This window comes from Agelaius phoeniceus, chromosome 14 (assembly GCF_051311805.1).
Source record: "Agelaius phoeniceus isolate bAgePho1 chromosome 14, bAgePho1.hap1, whole genome shotgun sequence".
Classification (NCBI taxonomy): domain Eukaryota; kingdom Metazoa; phylum Chordata; class Aves; order Passeriformes; family Icteridae; genus Agelaius; species Agelaius phoeniceus.
In genome coordinates this window covers 17,703,781-17,722,938 of record NC_135278.1, presented here as the reverse complement: position 1 = coordinate 17,722,938, position 19,158 = coordinate 17,703,781, and the positions used below count along the sequence as shown (strand labels likewise).

Genomic DNA, 19,158 nt, shown 5'->3' with positions numbered 1-19,158 from the left:
AGCAGGAGCACCCAGAGCAACCAGTGCAGTCCCTGGACTATTTTGGATATCTTCAAGGAGCCTCCACGGCCTCTTTGGGCAATTTGCTCCACTGCTTCACCCCTCTGGTCTTAAAGAAATTGCTTTTTTTCTTATATTTAAATAGAATTATTTGTATTTCACCCGCTTGTAGTAGAGGAGCTCTTGTATGAGAGGTGCCTTAAGGCCCTGACCATCCTGGCTGCAGCAGGCAGAGCTTTCCCAGCAGCTCAGGGAGGGCATCCTGCCCCTCTGCTCTGCCCTTTGGGGCACACCCGGGGCCCTGTGCCCTGTCCTGGGCTCCCTAGGACAAGGGGGCATGGAGAGGATGAGCATGAGAAAGAGCATGGAGGGGCTGGAGCATCTCCCTGATGAGGAAGGGCTGATGGAGCTGGGAAAGGAAATTAAACCCAGTAGCTGGGTTTGATTCAGTTGTCTCCCAAGTGAAGTCGTAAACAAATGTGGAATTTAAAGGAGGATTAAAATATTTTGATTGATTCCGTTCTGCATGTTCAATATCAACAGTTTAATTCCAGATAGAAGAATCTAAATAAAGTAGAGAGATCTGGATTAGATCAGGATCAATGTTCAGTTCAGGAGAACAACAGTATTTACTTGGTTTTACAGTTCTATGGAAGTAATGACTTTTTAACTTTCTTTCAGTGTCTGCAGATGTTGCAAAAATCTCACTACTGCCATTGGGAGGTAAGCATGAACATCAAATATGGTTCTGTCTAATTCTCTCTTTATGTGTGTATATAAAGAAGTGCATGCATATATATACATATATTTATATTATGTGTGAGAAGACTCTATCATTATCCATCAAAATTTAAAGCTTTCAGGTGAATTCAGGACCCCTTTACTGACTCTCCATGTGTGCACAAAGAAAAGGCTGCACTGAATAATCTCCTGATATTTTCCTCGTAATGGTAAAATTTTGATCTTTTATGTCAATTTTGAAACTTAGCTTGCTTATCAGCCAATTCTCTGGCTTCATCTTGTACACTTCAAGCAAGAAAAGTCACCAGGGAATTTTGTAAAAGTTGTGGTAGTTCAGAAAGGTAAACGTCAGGCCAGGTTCATCTCTTGTTCTCAACTCTTCCCAGCATTAAAATTGATGAGGAGAGGATTTATCAGGATGAGGAGTATTCAGCCCTAACATGCAGGAACCCAGGGCCCCATGCATGTCCTCATTTTTCTTTGTCTTTAGTCATTTGTCATTTATGGTCATCCCATAAACATGGCTTGGTGCAGCCATGGTTTGAGTTCTGTTTAGAAAGAGCTCTCATTGCACATTTGTAGAACGCCCTCTGAAATCTCTGAAAATGAGGCTCTGCAGTCTCAAATTCACACTTAAATTTATGCAGGCCAGAGCATGCTGTTATGTACTGTCTTCATTACTTCTTTCAGTGAAAACACTTTTTTCCTAAGCAGGAAAATAAAATTTTCTCCTATTTAATTATTTGTTTGTTTGTTTGTTTCCCAGAGAACAAAGTACTTGAAAATAACTTGAATTGTCAACTGCAATCTTGTGAATTTTCATAGTACTTTATATGAGGGTCAATCTGCTGATAAGAAACAATGCAGCTGATCATCTGATTAATTGAACTAAACTGTAATTAGGTGCTAATGAAGATCATTTGGAAGCATATGGAATGCATGTAATTCTTAAGTTTGATTTCTAAAGCTTGACAGTTTTCTGTTCTACTGATTTTAAGATTTCTCTTTGTTTTGTTCAGGTAGGTTTCAATGCTGCGTTTCCTGTTTGGAAAGAAACAGAGAGAGTAGAAAGTGAAAATTGTTTTGTAAGGAGGTTGAAACAGGGCTGTGAACATCTAAAAGTGTGTTGGAAATTTATTTCACTCTCTGATGGATGAGGGAGGACAGAAAATTATCTGGACCAAAAGTTGTACCAGGAGTGCACCCTTCAGCTGCCAGCTGTTCCTTGTAGGAATTCCCACAGGAGCCCGCTCTCCTTAAGGGGAAGGTGCTGGAGCAGAGTCCCCTTCCAGCAGCTCCCTCAGAGGGAGGGAGGAGAAGGCAAGGTGCCCCTGATGCCTTGTGAAGGCTGCCCTAGAGCAGGCTGGGCAGAGTTAGAGAATAAAGCAGGGATTTATTCAAAGGCCTCCATGGATGCACCCTGGGCAGCACAAGAGCCCAGCCAGGGCTGCACCCAAGATGAACCAAAATGGTCCCAAAATGAACCCAAGATGAACCAAAATGGTTCCAAAATGCACGACCGGGCACGGGGTCTGTCACTGGGATCAGTTCTGGTCTATTAGTATATTGGTTAATTGTCTAATCAATAATTGTATAATTATTATAGAGTTAATTGTCCAATTACAGCTTTAGGTTATGCAGTCCCATCCTGTTTGCTTTTTTCTCTTCAACCCACATTGTTTCTGCTCTTGGGCCTGAGATTTGGATCATTTGTCCTTGGTCCCCAGCTAGAGAAGGAATTGTCTCTACTCTGTGAAGAGATCTTACTATCCCCTAATGTGAAGCTCAGAACTACACAGTAAAGCAGCACAGAATCTGAAAAATATAAAAGACAAAGCTGAGGCATCCCTCTCCAGGCTGTGCTGGTTGGGATTGGTCAGCCTTAAGAGCAGAAGCCAAAAAGAACATCCAAACCAGCAGAATTGAGGTATTTTGCTCTTTTGTCACATCTGGTTCAAAATGAGGAGCAGAGATTTGTGAACAGAAAACTATAACTTTAACTAGACTTTGGGCAGCTTGATGTCTGTTAGAAACAAAAATAATAGCCCGTACTTTAAAAATGATAAACACCAAATAAAGTCTGAAGAGAGAAAACACTCAAATCCCATTAAAAATCAATGGGCTCTGATTTCACTCACACAAACAAGGATTCTTGTTCTTGAAATTAAAGGTAATTGACATTTGCTTTCTTGTTTGGTTTCAATTTAAAATAATGATGCAGAGTTAATTCTCTGCTGTCTAATATCTGAGTCTTACACACACACAAAACCACAAAAATCTCATTTGCACCAGGATTGCCAGTTAATGATTTTGATCAGAGAATTGCACTGTGGTTTCATTAACTCCAACAAAAACTTTTGGTAATTGTGCTTATGCCAATTATAATTTGTTTTGATAAAGGCAGGAGTTGCTGTACCAATCTTAGGGCCATTTCTCACTGGAAAAACAAGATATTGAGGATTTCTGTTCAGCACAGTTACTGTTCCACAAAGTTAGAGTGAAGCATAGTTCTGTGCTTTCAATAACTTGAATTGCTTGAGAATACAAATAATTACAGAGGACTCAACCTTTCTTTAGTATGGGTTAGCATCCTGCTCTGTCAATAAGGCAACAATAATAATAATAATAACTTGAAAAAGCAGCAAAGCCATTTTGATGCCATGGTAAATGTTTCAGATAAATTGCTGGCTTATCCATTGACCTTCATGGTAGTGTTGGATGATTATACCCAACTTGTCAAACAAAACAACAGCTTGTGATCTCAAAAAATTAAATTACCTCAGCATAATTTTTAAAAATGGGGGGGGAGAAAAGACAATAAATGCAAGTAGCTGTTCAGGTTGTGTCTTTATTAATAGCATGTCATTAAGCAAACTGAAAAAGCATGAACTGTGCCATATTTAGAGATGAAGTGGGAGCAGAAGCTCATCAGCTGTACCAGGAAATCTCAGGCAGATGGTGGCAGGGCTGGCAGCACTTCACTGAGTGCACCTGTAGAGTCCATCCTGACTAAAGGGTCACAGAGAGAAAAAGGCACCTCGAGCACTGCAATATCTAGGGATGGGTTGGGCTTGGGCAGGGATTAAGGAGCTCCAGATCTCCTCCAAAATGGCCTCAAGCAGTTCCAGTGGTGAGAAGAAATAAAAAAAAACATAGGCAAGGATAAGCACAACAGCATAGAAAAGCCTTGATTTTTCAATATTTGACATTTTAGCCTATTTTATTTTGAGATGTAAGTGCTGGCATCACTGCAACTGGACTCGATCTTTGGACCTAGATGTGGTATAAAATAAGAGTAATTTCTTGGCTTTGCATATTAGGTGTGTTCCTTTTGCTCATATCAAAGTTTTGAGAGCAAGAAACACGATTTTAAGCAAGACATCACAAACTGGTGGGAATTTGTGCAACTTGTGCTGTAACTTGGATGAAATAAATTGCTGATGACTCCAAGATGTGCCTCCCATAGTTAGTAAAATAGCCAGGATCACCCAGGTCCTTCCCTTAGCAGGAGCAGATGAGTAGGGTTTTGAACAAGAAACACCTATGAGAGGAGAATGTCTCCTATGAGACTAAGAGAGATTAAATCTCTTTCTAGAACTATAAAGTTTGCCAATTGCCCCATGGATTCAAGCTCCCCATAAGAGCTGGCAGGTACCAGCCAGGTCTTTTCCAGAAGGGAATCCAGTAGGAGCCACCATTGTCTGTCTGTAGTCCAGAAATACTGCAGTCTATCTTACAGCTGAAATTTTTATACATTTCAGTAGCTGATGAGTTTTATAATCAGTAAAGATGTCCCAATCCTCTAAAATGTAAACTCTTTTAAATAACTAAATTCACTGCATCTATTTACTGTCCATAATGACAAATAAAATGTAAATATTTCTCAGCTGAAATGCAGAACTGCTTAATCTCTCTCCTGGTGCCATATTTTACTTCAGCTGTGTCTGACTGCACATTGTCCTACCTATAAATAAAGTCATTAGATTGTCCACAGAGCCTTGCAGACATGTCTATAATCAGCAGTGTTATAATCCGAGCACTTTCTGCTTTGGGAGTTTGATCTATACAAACACGAATACAATAGTAGAGGGATTTTAAAAGTCAAATAAATGTCACTGGAGTGCAGTAGTAAATGTGTCCAAGGAATGTGCTACCTTAATTGAAAATTCAAATTACTGAGCATTGCTCCTTTTCAATAAAACATTCAGTGCTGTTGAATGAAAAATCAATAGCTGCTTTATAGTGCATTTTTCTTAAGCAGTAGGCAAGAACTCAATTCCCCTTCAAAGGGTTTTTATTCTTCTACCTTTAGTATTTACTTCTCTCCCTCTTTTTTTCTCTCTCTCCACAGCAAAATGGTCTTCAGATTCTTTTGTAAGCCAAAACATATTTCACTGGCAAAATAAAACCAGAGCATGTGGTATTCAAATTTGTTAGCTACTGTTGTAGTTAAAGTCATTATAAAGTCAGGTGCTTGGGTACCTCTCTTTTTCCTGAGTGAACACTTAATTTAGACTGTGCCTACTGAGGTTTCAGGAAATACTCTAGTTCACATTGGGATAGGATAGGATTTAATTTTAAGGCAGGAGCTTTGACATCCTTGTAGGGCAATTTGAGATTTGTCCTTGATATTCAGAGGGAAAAAAAAAAAAAAAAAGGACAAATTTGTAAAAGCTCAACAGGAAATGTTAAAAATGCGCTGGAGATTTGTAGGGAAAATGGAAAGGAAATTGTAAATGCCTGCTAAAGCAGAGATCTTTGTGGAACGTGAAGTTCTTGGGGGAGATTCTCCGTGATGCTTGGTAGAGGCTGAGAGTCCTCCTGCTGCTTTTGGTGTTTGCTCTGAGCACTGACAGCTTCCATGGGGGCAGGCTCGGCATGAAGAGCCCAGCTCCTGGTGAGGTTTTGTGCTCTGCTGTTGGCACCTGCCCCTTCTCCCCTCCTTTTCCTGCACCCCTGGCAGCCAGTGAGGCTTTCCAGGGACTCAGCCTGCACCTTTGTGCCTCTGGGAGAGGACACACCACATTTCTGGGATTCCTGCCCCAGCTGTGTCCCAGCAAACGCTCTCATCTCCAGTGTGGAAACTGCTGCAATAATCTGCACCACAGTGATGAGAAACGTTTCAGATTTGCCAGATAACTTATGGCAAGAAAAGCCCTCATGTTGCAAACTGCTGTGCACAGAGGCTGTTGGGAGTTTGGAGTCAAAATTATATTAATCTTTGAGGGTAAGTACGGAGGAGGTCATTAAATCCCAGCATATAAATCACAAATATTGATTATTGCTGGTACTTGAACACATAGTGTCACTACATATGCCATAGCCTGAAGTTGTGAATATATTGCACATTGCCACAGCTTTTTGAATTAATTCTGAGCATCCGTTGTTTTCTAAGAGAGGAGAGAGCAATGACAGTAAGTGTTACTTAGAGCAGGAGCTCCCAGGGAAATGTGCCTTGCTAAAAGACCAGGAATGAGCTTTAATTTAACTTTGCAGATCAAAATAATTCCTTGGAACATAGATGAAAACTGTGTGTGCCAGTATAGACTGGTTCATTTAAATGGAACTTGTCCTTTCATAGCGTTGCACTGATGTCACTTAGTAACAAGGATCATTAGTGTCTGAGCTAAAAATGAGAGCAGGAAAAGAGCCAGTTCAAAGTCTGCATTACAGCAGGAAAACCACTGCTGCTGCATGTGCTGGAAATATCATTGCCTTTCCCCAAGATGAAGATTGCTTCTACTTGTTGTCTCCAGTGCCATAAGCAGCTGGTTTTTGGGGTTTTTTTCCCCTTTCCTTTTTGTTTTATTTTGTTTTATATTCTGCAGCTTTTCAAATTAACAGGTGCTTGTGGAGAAGCATGAGCAGGCTTAGAGACCTAAAAATTCAAAGATGCTTTAGAGACTGGGTGTGTGGGCTGATGCTGAAATTCTCCCATGTGTAGCAAATCATGAAGAACTTATGGCTGGCCAGCCAGAGGCAGAATCTAATCTGTGTTTGTGGTAACAGATGTAAATTCTGGAAGCTTTTTCAGTATCTTATACAGTTTGTTTTCAACCAGCTCAAAATGAGAGCTTGATTTTTGACTCATCAGTGAAGTCAAAGAGTGATGAAAGAGCCAAGTCTGTTATTTTGTTCCCTGCACAAAGTCAGTGTCCTTAAGTGACTTCGGACTTTTTCAGCCAACATATGATGCTTTTCTGTCTGTGCTGAGCAGCTCCACGAGTGGCAAACAGGTTCAGAGCAACTTTGCTCTGCCTCTCCCTCCTCCTCTCCCTGGCCTCCACACCAGAGGCTGCTTCCAGCACGGGGTTACTGCCCAGGACATCCTGGGGGTTGGCTCTTGGGACACCTCTGTGCTGTGATCCTGTTCTGGTTCACCTCCCAGAATCAGAACATGTTCCTGTCCCTGTTCTTCCTGCAGCCCTGCCTGGTGTGCCCCCCATCTGAGCCTCCTGCTTTGGGCTGGTGTTGGAAGCAGAGCCAGGCACAGCAGGCACCATCCTGCAGTTCTGGTCCAGCCCTGCCCAGTCTGGGCACATCTGGCTCCATCTGAGTCCCTCTGCTTGGAGGTGGGAAGGGGAATTTGGGATGGGGAGGGAAATGATGAAGGGTCATTCTCTCTGTGACATGGAGATGTGACTGCAGCATCATCCCAGCCTCCCATGGTGCAGACACAGGGTTGCTCCCCTGTAACACAAAGTTTGTTTAATTTCTTTTAGGAAAATTTCCTAACTCTTTATTCTCTCCTGAATCAATGTGAAAAATAGTTATTTGTAAAAGCAGCATGTGAATGTAAGAGTTTCTAGCTGACACAGGTTCCTAATATTTACTGATTTGGATGTTGAAATATAGTTTTTTTCAGTTTTATTTTTTTCCCCTAGGAAAATCTATTTTCTTTCAAAGGAAAAAAAATAATAATAAAAAAATAGAACGTGGAAGACAATCTACCACCAATTGCAATGGGCCAGAAGAGATAAGCAATGGGAAAAAAATGAAAAAAGGAAGAAATACTTGATAAATGATTGATAACAGTGAGGTAAGGTAACAGTGAAAGATGGATAAAATCACAGTTTGGTTCTGAGCCAGTCTTGTTAACAAAACAATTCATAGGAGGTGATATCTGGAGGGCTGTGAGATTATAGGTCATCTTTAAACTTGGCTTAACCTTGAGGAATTTAATTTAAGTCAGTGACTTTGTAAATAAGTTTAATCAAAATACCTTTAATGTTTCTTCAAATGTAAGTCAGAGATATCATCCTGAAAAATAGCAAGAGATGTGAAAATAGTAATGGCAACTCTTCTAAGGGAAAGATGTGCAAGTTCTGAGAAGTAGTAAAAGAATGTAAAAAAGCTTAAATTTAAAATTTTATTTATTTTACTTTTAAGACAAAACAAAAAGAAATGTTTTAAGTTTCCCCACATTTATTCTAACCTTCTAAAACTTAGATTTATTTATTTTTAATCTGCTGAGCGGTAGGCTTTCATTCTTTGTGATGCCTGTATCCAACAGGATAACTGAGAAGTGTTAAAAAAAATCAAATTGCTTAGAACATGTTTCCCCAGAGTGACATAAATCCTGGCATTTGAATGTCGTATTCTGTTACCTTACCCTGAGCAGAAAAACGAATGGCTTCAGCTAATACAGAATCTTATTGTCGAGCGATGCTCAACAGCTTCCTCAAAATTAATTTCAGACAAGACAAACGATGCGGAGGAGCCAAGCCAGTCCCCCCATGACCTCCCCTGGAGGCTTTTCCAAAGTGCCACTGCTCCTGCTTGTAAAGCAAGAGCTGGGAGCTGTCGGGGCCGGAGCCAGGCAGCCGGGGCAGGCAGCCAGATCCCGGAGCTGCAGGCGCTCCAACCCCGCTGCCGCTGCCAGATGTTGGCTGAGCCTCTTCCAGGGGTGGGGATGAGGCTTTGGGAAGGAATTCCTGCCACAGCAAAGGTCCCTGGTTAGCGTGGTTGGGAGTATGGCTTTGTGTCAGGGGCCTCTCAAGTCCCTGGGGTGTGTGAAGGGCTCCCAGAGATGGCAGAGGGGCAAAGGAGGAGCCCCACGCGGGAATTGCCCTACGTGGGGTCTGTGGGAGGGGAAAACTCAGATATGGCTGTGCTGGTTGTTGATGTTGTGATACTTTCTAAGTCTGATGGAACAGATTCATCCATCTCTATATCTTGATTTTCTATTCTAAGATTCTGTTCTAAGAAGTGTGAGTAGAAAGGGAATCTGAGTGGTTTTGTGTCCATGGGATAACAATTCCAGAATTTCCTTTTCCCCATTCCTACAAATCCCACAACCTGAGCACCAGAGAACAAGGAACAATAACCAGTAAACATTTCACATTTCAGGGGAAGGAATTAATCCATAACACCAAAATGTTTCTTCTTTCTGTTAATTCTTTTCTTTCTGTTAAACAATTTTACATTTTCCCTATTCAAGCATATGGGGCATTATAGCTGATTTTAGAGCCTATACATGGCCTTGTTCTGCCTGATTTCAACATAGGCAGAACAAAATGTTCTAAACTGCATTAAGTATTAACATCAGAGGGTGGCCCAGCAGACCACATGCAGCTTTTAATTAGACACATGCAATTGTGTGTGAGCTGGTTGGCTTGCACAGAGTTAAATGAGAGCAGTTTGGCCTTCTGGCTGCAGAGTGCCAAATGCTGTGGCACTCAAGCCATGGTCACACAAAGCACTCTGCCCACCTTCCCATCCAAGCCAGCCCAGCGTGGCTCTTGCCAGCTGGGCCAGGTGAACATTTGGAAAGGTGTGTTCAATAGTAGCCAGACCCCATTCCCTTCATTAAGCAGCTTTCACCAGTGTGCTGCACTAAATCATCCCTGCCCAAGGGTGGTATAATTACTGCTGAATAGCCTGGTGCTGAATAACTTCATAAACTGGAGGCAATGATTATTCCCAGAATGCAGCTGTTCCACTTTGCCTGTTTACCCCTGTTCTTCAGAAAAATTATCCCCTGACTTCAATGCTCTTCAGGGCACTTCTGGTCCTTGCTTGGAATATTTTGGTCACAAGCTCAGCCCTTTGAGAGTAAGCTAAAAGACTTCCTTAGAAGACTGAAATGGTAATGGAATAAATATCTTCAGTAGCTCTATAGAACATATTTTTAATTATGTCATGGTCATGCTATTCATTTTAATTTAATCTCTACTGCCAACCCATTTCTTTTGAATTGCTCAAAATTCTTTTTTCCTAATTTGAAAAAAAAAAAAAGCTAAACTTACAAATCCCAGTAACCAAAGGTCACTTTTATCTTTAATATTTTAATAACCTATTTTAATTTGCATTTGCAACTGGAGGATTTCCATCAGACCCAGTGCAAGATATTGCTCCATTTCTTTCAGGCACGTGGTCCTTTGCTTGCTTTGCACTTGGTGTGAGTGGGAGCAGCTCATTGCTGTTATCCCTCTCTCCACTTAACTGCTTTTGTCACATTTCTATTGAATACTGTGGTGATGCTGGTGGTACCAGACTTTTCATTGATGTGTCAAAGGCTTTTCAAAAAGTTTATCCTGCAAATGCAGCTCTGACAGGAGAATTTTCTCCAGATGAGAGGCGTTGGTTTACCAGAGTGGCATTAGCATTAACCCTCTGAAGGTTTTAGCAACTAAAAATATTTCAAAACTCTAAGCTATTATTTAGTATAATTTTAATTATTTAAAATCTGCATCTCCGGGAATGGATTTTGAATATTTTGCCTACTTTCCATTGGAAGTGTTCAGTTTAGAGTTATAAATGTGTGGTGTTGACCTATCAGTTTGTGTCTGACAGTCTGGCCTCAGTGTTGTGTGCTAATTATCTTGAGAAATAACCTTTGGGTCTCACTGTGATTTGACAATTCATTTTCAGTTAATTTTGTTTACCATTGTCTGGCTTTAAGATATGAAAAATACCCATATGAAAGGAAACCCTGGGAATTAAGAGTTAAGTCTATACAGGCTCACACTGAGCTGTCTGAAGATGGCCCCTGTGACCTCAGCAGTGTTTATTTGCCCAAGGTACAAAACTCCTTGTACGTGACCCCAAAGTGCATTTCTGCATTTCTGTGCATGTTTAAACGCTGCAGCAAACAGTTAAACTCCTGAGAATAAGTGGGGAATGGATTCTATTACTTCAGCAGACACTCATTCTAAACCATATTTGCTTATAACCTTATCTGAATAAAGGCTGCCCTGGTTCTGAAATCTATAATGTTATTTCATTACCCTCACATTCAAACACGCATACAAATCTGACAAGCAGGAAATTCATTGGCTGAAAGCAACTTCCACTTCAGCAGCTGTATCTATTTTGGTTTATTGTCTTGGAGGCTGTGTCAACGAGCATCCCTATTCAAGTGTTCAGTATTCAAGTGCTGAAGTTTTTGATTGGAAGCAGACTAATATTAATCTTCAGTTATCAAAAAGTCTAATTCATCATCTATTTCCCCAAGCCCCCTGTAAAAAAAAAACTGCCTTTTTTTTTTCTTTTGTATGTCTGACAGAAATTCATTTTTATTTGCTGAAGTAAGATTTTATTTAAACAAAATCACCACCACCAGAACAGGATATGAAACTAAAGAATTTAAGTGTCTGATGTTATGGCAAGTGAAATCAAAAGCATCCTCTGTACCTTGGAGACCAGACCTACCAGACCAAAGTCAGATAAACTAATTAGTGTTGAGCAAAGAACATTTTATATATGATGGCTCTCTGGGCTAATTTTACCCCTTTTGAGCTACTCATTATGCAGAACTCCTTAACTCAGTAGGACACAAGGCACTGTACTGAGAGCAAGGTCAGTGAAACCAGACTCTTTTGGGATATAATGAATGGAGACAGAATTCTCCAAGGGATCCTCCTAATGCATGTCAGGAGCACAACAGATCACTCAATAGTGATCATGTATCTGTAGGTCTTTTTTTTTTTCCCCAACTGCTGTTTCCATATTTTCCTCTTGAAAACTTCTAAACTGAATTTGAGAGTTTAATAGGAAATTCTCGTTATCTAACTCTCTCTTCAAGGGAAAAAGAAAAAGGTGCACACGTGGAAAAAAAAAAATCCGGAATATGTTCCTGTTGGGTTAAAACTTGAAGTTGATGAGCAGCCATCTAATATGGCATGGATTCCTTATTTTATGGAGGTATGTTTTTTATGGATATCCTTAATTGCAGAATTCTTTCGTGTAGGCTGTCTGAACATGCAGGAAGAGTCCAGCAAACTCCAGTAAACTCTTCACGGGCAGTAGAGCTGAGTTGCCGACTCATCCTAATCTATATTTTATCTTTGTTTATCTCTAGTAAACTCTGTGTCTCAGTGTGGAGTGAGATAACACATCCAAATCATCCCAGATGCATGAGCAGAGAGATTATGAATTCCTTCAGGAAACCCAAAGAATAGGCAGGACTTATTTTGAATAAAAGAAGAATTGATTGGTTTTGGCAAATAATGGAAAACCCCAAAGAAGATTTGTATAATTTACAAATAAATAATACATCTGCTGCTAGCCACTAGATTGTCCATCTCAATAGTTACAGGAGTTTTGCTTTGGGGTTTAGGTGGTATTTGTCAAAAATATTTCAGTTAAGAAAATGGAAAAAAGGAAAAAAAAACCAACTAACCAAAGAAAAGTATAAGTAACTTAAAAGAGAAATCTAAAACTTAAGAAATACTGCATATTTTCCCTGGAAATCATATAAAAATTCTCACTGACTGTGTGTTTTAGATGCATAGATGTTTGTTGAGTCTTGAAGTAAATGTCATGTAAAACCAAGAAAGAAAACAAAAATGAATAATGCATCTTGATACAAATTATCCATTAGATTTCAGAGATGTGCTTGACCCATCAGTGTCTACTAACTCTGTAGAATCATTTTTGTTCCTTTCTAGAATCATTTTTGTTCCTTCAGATTTATTTCCTATTTGAGAAGCATGACTTGTCCATACCGAGCATGAGAAACAAATCTTTTTTGTTATACAAAGCACAAATTGGTAATCTGGAAGAAGCAAATATCTATATACATTTCTGATTTATGTCTGAAGACAAATATGAAGCAAATATTTCATTTAGCATAACCTTGTCAGTGTTTTGCAGGCTGCCTTCAGTCACAGAGCACTTGCACCACTATGGTCTAGTCTGTCTCTAATGATTTTTGATCCTTAAGAAGCTATTTTTCTATGAACTGCTAAAAGATTTTATCCCCTGAAGTACCTCTACTTTCACCATTCATAACTAAATTGGAACACTCAATTTTGAAGTAATAGTTAGTGTGATTTATTATTTACCAAGGCAGCAATGAAGAAATGTATTTGAAAAGAAGCCAGTAGCAAATTACAATCGATTTGCACAATATAACAAATAAAATGTTTTAGGGAGGCAGACTTGCTGCTTGAAATGATATGTGATCCATAATAATATTTCCAAGATGTCTGCTTCTTTATTACTGTCAACAATTCATTAATCATCTTCCTACAAAGAAAGCAACTCACCCTTCCCCTGGTTCAGACTTCTAAGAAAGTGCAGATTGTGGCTCTGGGATTTGCACCCATGTTGTACAAAATGCTGTTGTTTTGGTAAAATAAACATAACAGAACTTCTAGGTGGCCATTTATGTGCCTTTGGGGTGGAGACAGGGAAAGTTACTTATCCTGTGATGGAATCACAATATGATTATGGTCATATATATGGTGATATATGGTTGTTTTCCAATAAGGTAAAAGAGTTATATATGGATAATTTTTGTAACCAAAAGAGAGCAAAGATTCAAATCACAGAATCAAAGATTTGGGTTTCGAGGGACCTTAAGATCACTCAGTTCCAGATCCCTTCCCGTGTTTTACTGAACATTTTCCTGTTTGTTTTCTTCCTGAGCAAGAAAAGGAATCAGAAGCCCAAGATGCCTGAGTTTAAAAAAAAAAAATGTTCTAGCCCAGTGATAGTAATGTGCCTAAATGAGGTAGAGTACAGAGCAAGGTTTGTTGAATTCTCTGCTGCTTGCTATGGGTATTTCTCAGATTGTGTTGGACATTTCACTGCATCCTTGAGATAACACAGAAGAGTTGCAGAGGAATGAATTTTCTGCTTCTAGTAAAGCCTAAATGAAAGATTAGATCAACAGAGATGTTTAGGCATGCAAAGATAGAGATAAATGCTGACAGGATCATCAGAAATCCCATGTTTAGGCCAGTGAGTTTATTCAGAATTAAGTGCATTATCCATGTAATTCACTTTTGAAGATATCATCCATCACCAAGCTGGATGCTTAAATGCCACTGTAAATCTGGACTAAGTCATTCTTGTTGGTAACCAAGACTGGGGGAAAAAACAACTGCAAAACTGAAAGAAAGCAATGATACAAATAGAGCTACTGCTTTATTTTGTCCTTGAACAAAACAGAGGCTACTTTCTAAACACAGCTCATTACTGTAGAAGAGATCATTCTGCCAAAAACACGGAGTAGTGCACTAAGTTATCTAAAAAGCCTCAGGAACTTCTTGGCCAGACAGCACAATCTGTTCAGGCACCCTCTGATACGCTATCAGCAGACACAGAGCAATCTAGCTGTGCCTGCTCCCTCCATCACTCTCCCCGACTGCTGCTGCTCCCTGGGTTCTATTTCTGTGCATATCCATGCATTTAGGAACCCTTAATGGATTTCCCTTACATGAATTCATGCAATCCATCCTCAACCAGTGCACAGGCAGGGTGAAAAGGTGGGGTTAGAACCCTTCATTCAATCAAACCGAGCTGGAAACTGCAAAATGTGACATTAGGAGCAATTAATTTAACCATCTGCAGAAGGGTTAACTACTGCTCTTGCTGTGTTGTGCTCCTTGCAGAATAAAAATAACAACTGGGCACTGCATCAGGACTGCTGAAGAACAAAAGGGTAGAACCTCCTCATTCAAGTCAAACAAGTTGCTTTCCAAGTGATGGAGTGAATAAAAGCTCTGTCAAAATCTGTAAGAGCGTTTGCTGAGGCAGCTGTGGCTGAGCAGCCTTTTTTTTGTAGCTCTAAACAAGCACAATACTTATACATTAATATAATTGCTGCTATTCATTGCCTTCATTCAAGGTGCTTCAGGGGAGGCAATGTGAGGATAAACAGTATGAAAGAGCAGAGCATCACCAGAGCAATGTCTTCCAAAATTCTCTTAATCATTGAATTTTCATTTGCACGAGAAATCTTTCATAGGAGAAAGGGCTGCACTGATTTTTTATTTTTGTTTGAATGCAAGTCATTTGCTTTTGGAGGTCTTTTTCATGGGTTTTTCCAGTCTTTAATTTTGGAATTAAACTCTGCCACTTGGATAAGGCAGACAGGCAGCTAATTAGCCAAGAAATGGGCATTGAGAGCTCTTGGAAAAAAAAAAAACCACCACGCTTTTGTAAGTAAAATGATTGCTGAGGATATGGTATTGATTTGATAGTTTTGCAGCTGAAAATGTTTGCTAATTGGAGAACCAATTCTGTATTTTTATTCTCAGCACAGAATCAAGAAGCTTCTGAATTAAGCATCAAGAGCAAGTACTTGCTGAAGGAAAAATGAATCCAATAAAAGCCCAGGATGTGGTACTGGGTGACACAAGAACCTGGCAGCTGTGCTCTGGGCATTCTAAAAGTGTTCTGGACATGAACAGGTAGAAATAATCATAAATATGAATCCAAAATTAATAACAATGGATGCTGGTAGGCAATTATTGCTGGCCAAGCTAGTAACATTTTTTAGCTCTGGTTTTCATCAAAAGGGTCCCTGGGTTTCTAAGTCCATCTGTCAGAGTGATTAACAAGGAGATATAAAATGTTCTGATGTGCTGCTCTTGCTTTCACAGAATTTTCTCTTTTTCTGACAAATCATTCTGATAGAAAGAAACTGGTAAAAGGATAAGGGGTAAAAGGGAGAACTAAAAATGTTAGATGTTTCTTCAGAGCCTTAAACATTCCAAGAAAATATCGGAACAATATGAGAATTAGTTTAGAATATTTTAAATTGATACCTTTTTTTATTTATCTCTAATGTATTTCATCAGGCAGTGTTAATCAGGTGTTAATGCAATATTCAGCAAAGAGAAATCACACCCCTGTTCTGTTTCACATGTCATTCAAATAGCAAAAGTGTTTGGTGATCTACAGGGGCTGAATATTTGCAGTCTGCTGGTAAGGGCTGACAAATGACACCGATCCCTTCCTCACATCTCTTTGAATTTTCTCAGGTTTTTGGTTTTGTTGGGGGCTTTTAATAAATTTTCCTCTCCATTCCACAGAAGGTATTGATATTTCTGAAAAAGTGCCAGCCACTACCTTGAGTAATTTCAATAAATATATGTCCAACAATTCAAGAAGAAAGAAGGGCTGAAGTAAATCCACCACCACCACCACCAGCCTGCTGCCAGCCCATTCCCTGCTTCACACCCCTCCACCACCAAAAATAAGTTATCTATGGAGCTCTGGGATGCTTGCTAGGAAGATAACATAAAATATAGAGGTATGAATAAATAAAAGTGCTTGTTTCTTCCAATGTGTGTGCCTTGTGCTGGTTTATGTTGCTTTCATGTCCCTCCCTTCACCCCTACTGTCTCATTCCTTTTATTAATTGCTCTGCTTTTTCTCCCCTTCTTTTTTTACTTCTGTTCTACTCATTCATTTTTGCTCATTCATTTTTCTTTTCTTCATTGTCTCTTCACTGTGAAAGTCTCCTTTCCTTTACCTCAGTGAGATTTCTTTCCATTCTCTCATTTCACTCCTTGTGATTTGTCTGCTCCTCCTTTTGGGTCTAATTCTTCCAATTTCTTTGTCATGTGAGCTCTCAGTGACCCCTTTGCTCTTCATTCTGCCTCTACTCTTTCTCTTTATGGCCTTCTACATAACGGATTTAATTCTTTTCTCTCCTCCACAGTGCACAGCTGGGACTCCTATCCCCTGATCTTTATAGAATCACAGAATATCCTGTGGTGGAAGGACCCATCAGGACCACGGAGTCCAACTGCTGGAACAGGGCACTGCAGAAGCCCCATCATGTGAGAGCATTGTCCAAACCTTCCTGGAGCTCTTCCCTGGGGAGCCTGGGCAGTGCCCAGCTGCCCTCTGGGGGAAGCACTTTCTGATATCCAACCTAAACCTCTCCTGATACAACTTCAGGCTGTTCCTTGGGTCTGTCCCTGGTCACTGGTGTCTGACCCTCCTCTCCCCCTCAGAGGGGAGTTGAAATTGTGGTGACTTCTGTCAGTCTCCGCTTCTCCATCTGAACAAGCCCAGCACCCTCAGCTGCTCCTCACACACTTCCCCTCTCAGCCCTTCACCCTCCTCGTTGCCTTCCTTTGGATTCTCTTTAACACCTTCATATCTTTTTTGTTAATTTGGTGCCCAAAACTGCCCCCAGCACTCAAGGTGAGGCCTCCCCAGTTCAGGACCATCCCATGTGCTGTTCCTGACGCCCCCAGGACATGGATGTCCCTCCTAGCCTGCACACAGGTGACACATCCCACGTGCCACCTCCCTCAGCTGTGTTACACCCATGGCAGCTTCTGCGCTTCTTCTGGACCCTTCCACCACCTCCCTACAGCTGCTTTGGGTTGTTCTAGTTGGGCATAAAGCAGCCAGAGCAGCCTGAAAGCAGAATTTCTCTCAGAGAAGGCAGAGGAGCTGCTGCGCTGCTGCTCCAGGGTGCGCTCTGTCCGTCGGAGCGTGCTGAGGGAGGGATCCAGCGCCAGGGCCTGCTGTGCTCTGATTGTTCTGCACTTCCCAGAGCTGGGAGAAGCAGAGCGTAATTAGATCAGCAATGAGGCTTTCTTACAGTTTGGAAGCATTTGTAAATCCCACTGATGGTTTTGTATGGTGAAGAGTTGGTTTTGTGTAGAAAGGAAGTTATTGAATTGTGGTGTGTCAGTCATGATAATTAGCAAGGCCTGTGCTTGCTGCAGCAGCAAGCAGCAAGCAAGCATGATGGGCTTTGTTTTTTCCCTCTAGGCCTATCAAACTCGGATAACAGGTATTCAAAGTTTCACATTCACATCTAAAACCCTCTTCTCACAGGTGGAGATCCATACTGGATCCAAGGCCTGGAGAAAAAGCTGGGTATCCCTAAAATTGCTTTTTGTGCCTCTGCTGGCCTGTTGGGTGTGATGGCTGCATCCACTGATGCTGTTCAGGTTTTGCCTGTATTTCTTTTATATGTTCTGTGTATTCTTCACACATATATTTCCAGCTCTGTAGTCTATTGTATGAGTTTTCCCAGTGCTTTTCCATGGCCTTTCCTTAAGTGCAAAGACAAGACAAACTCCAGAGTTCCAAGCCCCAGGAAGTAGAAGGCCCCAGTCCTCTCTTGGCTCTTCCTAGGAACCAAGGCCAAGAACAACTCTTTGAGATGCATTCTCATAGACAAAGTACAGCTGGTGCTGAGGGGGGACTCCAGAGGAGGGGCTTGACCTGGGGGGACATTGCACTTGTCCTCCTAATTGGTGCTTTTTATCAATTATGCTAATTTCCTAAAACCCATACCCCTGTGGTGAGTACACCCATGGCTTTTGTGGACATCTTCCTCTGAAGGCCTTCAAATAAAGTTGCCTTTTTATATTACCTCCTTACTAAAATAATCTTGAGTTTCGTTTCCAGGTTAGGACAATGCAACACCACAGGAGCCCGTGAGCTCTCTGTTCCTGCTGCTCAATTGTTCAATTCTGGCAGATTTTCCACTCATCAGGACCTGAGTGGCAGCCACTCAACCACGCTTGAGCAGTTTGGGGACTAACCCTGGCCAGGAACCCTCCTCCACCAGGCAGTGGTGCTGGGACTGCCCAGCTTTGGCACAGCAGGGCTCAGCTGAATGGAAATGAGCTGTGCCTGCTGGTCCAAGGGCCCCAAAATGGTTTCAGGATTGCTTCATTGTGAAAATGGATGTGTTATTTTTAATCTGTTCAAAAGCAGTTCTGCAGCATCCTATGGAGCTGAATTCAGGAAATCACTCACAATGGTCATTTTGTGTCTGCAGTGCCAGACTTGCAGAGAGATGGGTTTAGATATGCCAATAGCCACAGAATTTTCCAAGAGTAAAATCAATTCCTCAATTCCTTCCTTGGATCATGATATGGATCTATTGCTTAACTTTATTTATGAGCTTCAATGGTCAAATGAATAGTCCTAGACCTGTACTTTTTAATATATCAAATACTTTTGTCTTTTCTTCCCAGGAAAGGTGAAAATATAAATGTTTCTACTGGTTTTGTTTGTGTTAGTTCACTTTGACCTCTCATGTTACATCAGTGGAACTCCATGAAATGCTGCTAATTTTTATCAGCCCAGGTAAAAAAGACATAGACATCTCAAAAGTTTATTTTTTTTATTTTTTGTGTAAGAATTCATTTCTGTCCACTGTTTCTTCCATGTGCCTTGAAATGGGAAAGGCCTGCTGTTTTCAGA

General features: G+C 40.7%; 1 long non-coding RNA gene across 1 annotated transcript; it reads left to right on the top strand.

Annotated features, from left to right (window-relative positions):
• The first annotated feature begins 15,287 nt into the window (after nt 1-15,287).
• On the top strand, nt 15,288-17,052 carry LOC143695244 (uncharacterized). Its single transcript, XR_013184337.1, has 3 exons — nt 15,288-15,383; nt 16,008-16,228; nt 16,640-17,052. It is a non-coding gene; the product is annotated as an uncharacterized LOC143695244 (long non-coding RNA).
• The last annotated feature ends 2,106 nt before the right edge of the window (nt 17,053-19,158 follow it).